Source organism: Leptonychotes weddellii, chromosome 1 (assembly GCF_054177405.1).
Source record: "Leptonychotes weddellii isolate Sample4059 chromosome 1, ASM5417740v2, whole genome shotgun sequence".
NCBI lineage: Eukaryota > Metazoa > Chordata > Mammalia > Carnivora > Phocidae > Leptonychotes > Leptonychotes weddellii.
In genome coordinates, this window is record NC_138369.1 from 95950290 (window position 1) to 95956246 (window position 5957).

Consider the following 5957-nt stretch of genomic DNA (forward strand, 5'->3'; position numbering starts at 1 on the left):
TTCCTCTAGAATAAATTCAGTGCTCCTCAGAAAATGCCATTCTATGGAAATCTCCCTTGGAATGGGATAACCTGTACAAATGAATGGATTTATCCCACAGATTTTATTCTGTATAGCATGGGCCCTGAAGGGTAGGGGGATCTAGAAGGCTAAAAGATATAAGAACAAGTGTGAGGTGCCACAAAAGTTATTGGTCCTCCTGCCACACTTTCACAATCGCTGACCCTGTGGAACGAAAAGGAAACAAGAAAGCCTCCACTTGTTTGCACTGGGCTTCTCGTCTCCCCAGCCTCCTCATGAATTTCATCTTGGTAAGATTCGTGGAAGTAGATCGTGCCTTAACATCTTTAATTTCTGTAAGACTTTGGCTCTTCTTGCCACTGCCAAGGTGCCAGTCAGCCTGCCTTCATGGCTTTCCAAGTCGTGCTTGGAGGGAGACGCCAGTGTTGAGAAACATGTGACCAGAGGAAGCTAATGACACGAAGGATGAGACAGAAGCTCCCCGGGGGAATCTCGTCTGACCAGTAGGCCATGTGACATGTGGACCAAACGGACTCCGATGCCGTCAAGACGTTTATTACTCTAGAAAAGAGTTTATCAGAGGAAGAATAAGTTTGCCTTCTGCTATAGACAAAAGAAGGATCTGGCTGAATGGAGGAGAAAGAGAAACTTCTAAGTTGAAGGTACAGATATTGCCTTAAATAAAAATTATTTGAAAGCATTTTTCAAAAGAGCATGTCTTTTTTTTTTTTTTAAGATTTTATTTATTTATTTGAGAGAGAGAGAATGAGAGACAGAGAGCATGAGAGGGAGGAAGGTCAGAGGGAGAAGCAGACTCCCTGCCGAGCAGGGAGCTGGATGCGGGACTCGATCCCAGGACTCCAGGATCATGACCTGAGCCGAAGGCAGTCGCTTAACCAACTGAGCCACCCAGGCGCCCTCAAAAGAGCATGTCTTAAAAATTGTTTTGAAATTAGATAAAAAGTCAGAAATGATGCAGCTATCTAACATGAGAGGAAATGAAGGTAAAAATAAAGTATAGTGGGGGCACCCGGGTGGGTCAGTTCATTAAGCGTCTGCCTTTGGCTCAAGTCATGATCCCTAGGTCCTGGGGATGGAGAACCGCATCGGGCTCCCTGCTCAGCGGGGAGCCTGCTTCTCCCTCTCCCTCTGTGGCTCCCCCTGCTTGTGCTCTCTCTCTCTGTCAAATAAATAAATAAAATTTTAAAAAAGTAAATAATAAAGTATAGTGAAGGAAACTTAACAGAATATTATTTCACATAAGAGCAGAAAATAAAGTTTAATTTACATAATTTAAAAATAAGCATAGCAAAGTAAATGCTAAATTTTTGAGAATATTAGAATCTTTCAGAGGTGTATTCATTCTCATAAGCAACAGTTTCCCTACAATGATGAGCGAATTAAGTATATCTATAAATTAAAATGAACACTTCCTATTTTGTGTATTTGTTTTATGCTACAGAATTTGTATTGTCTTTGTACAGAATTTGTTTTGTATTTGTTTTATTCTACAGAATTTGTATTGTAATTTAAATTTGAATTAGAATTTTTTTAAGTAGTTTTGCCAGTTGTAAAATCAGTAAAGATTTGATCACTTCCTTAGGCCTCTAAGAAGGGACCTTAAAAGATGACTGGGCCCTTTCTGCAGCCTCCAAGCTTCCAAGTAATGGGTCGAATGATTCAACTATTACTGTCAATATCAGAGTCAAATCAGACCCAATTTACTCATTAGAAGCAGAGCATTAGTTAAAGTTACCTCACTTCTGTGAGGACATCTATTAACTCCTTTACCAAATTGAGCCTGGATCCCTAAGACTTCCTACGAATGAAAGGCGGCTACCACCATTCTAAGAGCAAATGAGAGACATCCCAAAGGAAAAATGAATCTTGGAGAACAAGATTCATGGCCACAAAGCTCAGCTTCCCTTCCATGTCAAGTCTCATCGTTTGCTGACCTTGGAGAATCTGAACCTGGCCTTTTTTTTTTTTCTTTTTAAGAAAGCCAGCATGCTGCTCTACAATCTTCAGGAAACTATAAATTCTTCTTGAAGGTGAAAGGTTTGGGGCTCAGTCCATTAAGCATCTGACTCTTGATTTCGGCTCAGGTCATGATCTCAGGGTTGTGAGATCGAGCCCCATGTTAGGCGCCACACTGAGCATGGAGCCTGCTTAAGATTCTCTCTCTCTCTCCCTCTGCTCCTCTCCTTGGCTCGCCTGCACATGCACTCTCTCTTAGGGGAAAAAAAAAAATGAAAGTTTCTATGTGTTCTTGTGTTTTAAGAGGTTGACTGGGCCAGGGCAAATGTGGTCAGTGTGCTGGGCACGTGGGTGGTTGGTGCAAAGCTGAGGTCCCAGGGGTCTGAAGCCCATGGAGCTGAGTGGGGACTGAAGCAGCCCAGGACAGAAAACGCCAGGGGATGAATCTGGGGGAGCTGAATGTTGTGATGAAATCCCAGGAGGTGAGCACAGAGCTAGAATGAGAGGCAAGCCTAAAGGTTAGAAACCAAGTAGGCCAGGGATGGAATGGAGACCAGGAGCAAGGGAGAGTGACTCAGGAGGTTCAAGATGGCTCCATGTTCTCAGCTGAAAATGCAGACTCCTGCCTTTTGATCCACTGTGTGCTGTTCCTACATTACTTAGTATTTTAAAACATTTTTGATGGCTGCATATATTCCACCATAGAGCTGTAGTATGAGATCCTTAACCATTTTCCTAATGTTACATTACAGTGATTTTTTTTAATTACAGTGATTTTTTAAGATTAATTCTCATTTTTCATATGTTTTAAAATTAAAAGGGAAATTACTAGATAGATGTGGATTCACCAATTTAGGAAGAAAATTGTAGATGTTAACTACTAACAATATAGATATATTTAAGAAGCGGGGACATCTGGAAGCCAGTAGGGTGAATCAGTGTTTAGACACCAAGCACCTCTGAACTCTGAAATAGGTAGTGAATGAGTAGGTGAGATCTTGGAGATATATGTAAGATATGGAGTTTTTGGTTTTTTTTTTTTTAACCTAAAGCATTATAGGTGAAAAAAAGAGACTTTCCCTAGTGAAGAATAAATAAAGTCAGGAAAAAATTAAATGGTGAAGATTTACCTCAGATCTGTTGTATTTTTCTTTTAATTTGCTCTAAATTCAGGTTCTACCTGTAAATTTTAAAAACATTTGAGTGCTATTTATACCGAGTTTTGTTTTTGTGGAAAAGGCATAAGTGACTTATGTATGGTCAAAGTGTTGCTCCCTGCTGACCGTGCCTGGGAAAAGTCTAGTCAATTTGGGCGTGAAGCCCAAGGAGGCACTACCCGTCACCTGGTAACTGCTGACTGAAATCCAGGCATGGTAACCAGTGCTAGAACTCTGTGAGCCAGCAAAAAGTGTGGGAGGTACAACCTTCTATCTGGAGTTTTTGTTCTGAGATGAGATTTGAGGCAGGCCTTTAATAGGAACCAGGAGTAGAAGTGGGTTCAGAGATCATGTGGTTCCGACATGAAGCTCTGGACATCCTAATGATTTTCCAACACTGTCTGTCCCCACACTTTGTGACTTTGAGCTGATTCTCTTCGGGCTGTACTTCGGGCAGTTCTAGTGTGGGGCTCAACCCAGCCAGCATCCCAGTGGTGCAAAGGTGAATTCCCTAATACACATTTGAGCAAGTGGCCATGGAAACTGTTCTACCCCCTCACATTCTTCCTGGCAGAAGCCCAAGAGCATGCAGCACGCCTCACATCATGCGGGCCAGGTCTCACCATCTCCAGCATCTGCTCACCAGCTGGCCTGCAAATCCCTTGACAAGCTCACAAGAGTAGAGGGCTCGGGATCCAAGCTCATGACACACCAGCCTCTGGCTTTGATAAGTCTGTCCTTTCACATCAGGGGCATTTAATGATGGAAGGAATCTCTGTTCTCCTTGGCAGAAAAGAGAGACTAGAGCTGGTCTGATGGGGTGTTCCCTCCCCTTGCCCCTACCCAGATGTTTCATGATAGCCTGCAGTCCCACGACTGTGTGTCTAGTAAGTTCCAGCGTGAAGGTATGCCATCTGATACCACAGAAAGTGACAGGGGCCTGGCTGTGCCGCAGCTCCCTCTGGGCAAGCTAAGTCTTTGCAAATTCTCCCTGTGTACTCCTCACTTGGCTCAGCAAGGTCCCTACTTCTCTCCTGTGCCTGGACGCAAGCAAAAGCAATCAGCCAGGCCGCTACAGCTGCAGGGAAAGGGGACACTTCACCTCCCACGGCTTTTCTCTCTGCAGCACTTCCTGGCAGCACCGGCTTCAGAAGCTCCTCATCTTGCTGTGACCTTGGCTCCTTCAGCTTCCTTGGCTGTCCTACTCTCTCCCCAGCGGGAAGTTGATTAGAAGAACAGGCAGGTCTGAATCTCCCAGCTGCTCCTGCCCCTCTAGCTCCTGATACCACTGCATTCTGATGACCACATGCCCCCTCCCCAGATCCTATGTGTAGGAAGACATCTTTTTCTTTTCTTTTCTGGAAGACCTCTATTTCTTGCAGTGATTCTTGGAGTGTGGCCCCAGACCTACAGCATTTTATCATCTGGGAACTTGGGAAAAAGGCAAATGCTCAGGCCCCAACCCAGACCTACTGAATCAGAAGTACTGGGATTGGAGCCCAGCGTTCTCTGTTTAGCAAGCCTGATACATGCCAAAGTTTGATCATTTTTATTCCTACCAGTTTTCCCCGTAATGCTGATGCTGCTGATCTCGGGGCTGCACGTTGAGAACCACCTATTTGTGGGCTTAGGGAAATAATGATTCTCTACCAGTGTTTTGCAAATTATGGGGGTAGGGGGTCCAAATCCAGCCCACCATCTGTTTTGTAAATTAAGTGTTATTGAAACATAGCCACCCCATACTTTGCATATTATTTATGGCTGCTTTCATGCTACAGCAGCAGAGTTGAAGAGTTGCAACAGAGACTAATGGCCTGCATGCAAAGCTGAAAATATTTAGAGTAAAAAGGTTGTTAACCCCTGCCCTACCCAGACGTGTCTTCTTTGGAACAAATCTGGCCCCTTGCCAAATGGAGTAGAGGCAAAGACAAACAATCACAACACAGTGGAGAACCGGGCACATGCTAGTTGTTTTTTTTTCCCCGTCCAAACCCAAGAAAGCAAGTCCAGTTAAGATCAGAAGTCTCTGGTAGAGGCTGTTGCTGGTAGTGCTCCCTTGGCACCACAGGACTGAGGGCCAGTCCACTGGCTGAATTTGCAGGTGCGCAGGAATGGAAGGTTGGGTATGCTGGGCTGTCAGCTGTGTAGAGAAGAGGCTAATTTTTAGGAGTCTAAGCATTTCTTGACTTAAAAAGAAATTACAGATTTTGAAAGGCAGCATGCTCATGACTCTTTCAGAGCAACATGTCTATAAAATGAAAAGTTTCTATACTAAAGGGATATTTGATTAGTTTGGATTCAAAGGAAAAAAAAAGGGTGTTTGAACTCTTTCCCTTGGCATCGAAGGAACTCCATTTTTCTTTGTTGATTCTCCCTACAGTGATTGGAAATGCTTTCCCTCCACTTCCCTGTTGCAAGCTTTTCCAGAACAAGAGCAATCTGTAAATGTCTAAAGCTGGAGTATGCCATTAAGCCAGGCATCTAATTTAGATGTGTGCTTCAGCCTTTGATACTCATGGGGCAGAGGAGGAGATCCTCTGCCTTGGAAAGAGGATATTTTTACCTTTTCTTAATAAATACAATGGTAGCATGGAGGACATTAGGAATAGGAAGGGAAAAATGAGGAGGGGGGGAATTGGAGGGAGAGATGAACCATGAGGGACTATGGACTCTGAGAAACAAACTGAGGGTTCTAGAGGGGAGTGGGGTGGGGGGATGGGTTAGCCTGGTGATGGGTATTAAAGAGGGGACGTACTGCATGGAGCACTGGGTGTCATATGCAAACAATGAATCATGGAACAC

At 44.0% G+C, this 5957-nt stretch overlaps 1 protein-coding gene and 1 long non-coding RNA gene across 8 annotated transcripts in view; one reads left to right on the top strand and one right to left on the bottom strand.

Moving 5' to 3' along the window:
- The window catches only part of KCNAB1 (potassium voltage-gated channel subfamily A regulatory beta subunit 1), a 370920-nt gene that overhangs the window by 212661 nt on the left and 152302 nt on the right, over window positions 1-5957 (top strand). The window contains exon 1 of one of the 6 annotated variants that reach the window (XM_081828393.1): window positions 196-683. The exons of the other annotated variants lie outside the window; for them this stretch is intronic. The gene's annotated coding sequence lies outside the window, so the exon portion shown is untranslated. Of the gene's footprint in view, window positions 1-195; window positions 684-5957 lie in introns of those variants that run through there. 6 annotated transcript variants of the gene reach the window in all.
- Window positions 1-5957, bottom strand: part of LOC145723008 (uncharacterized) — a 171643-nt gene that overhangs the window by 33040 nt on the left and 132646 nt on the right. The window lies entirely within an intron of this gene.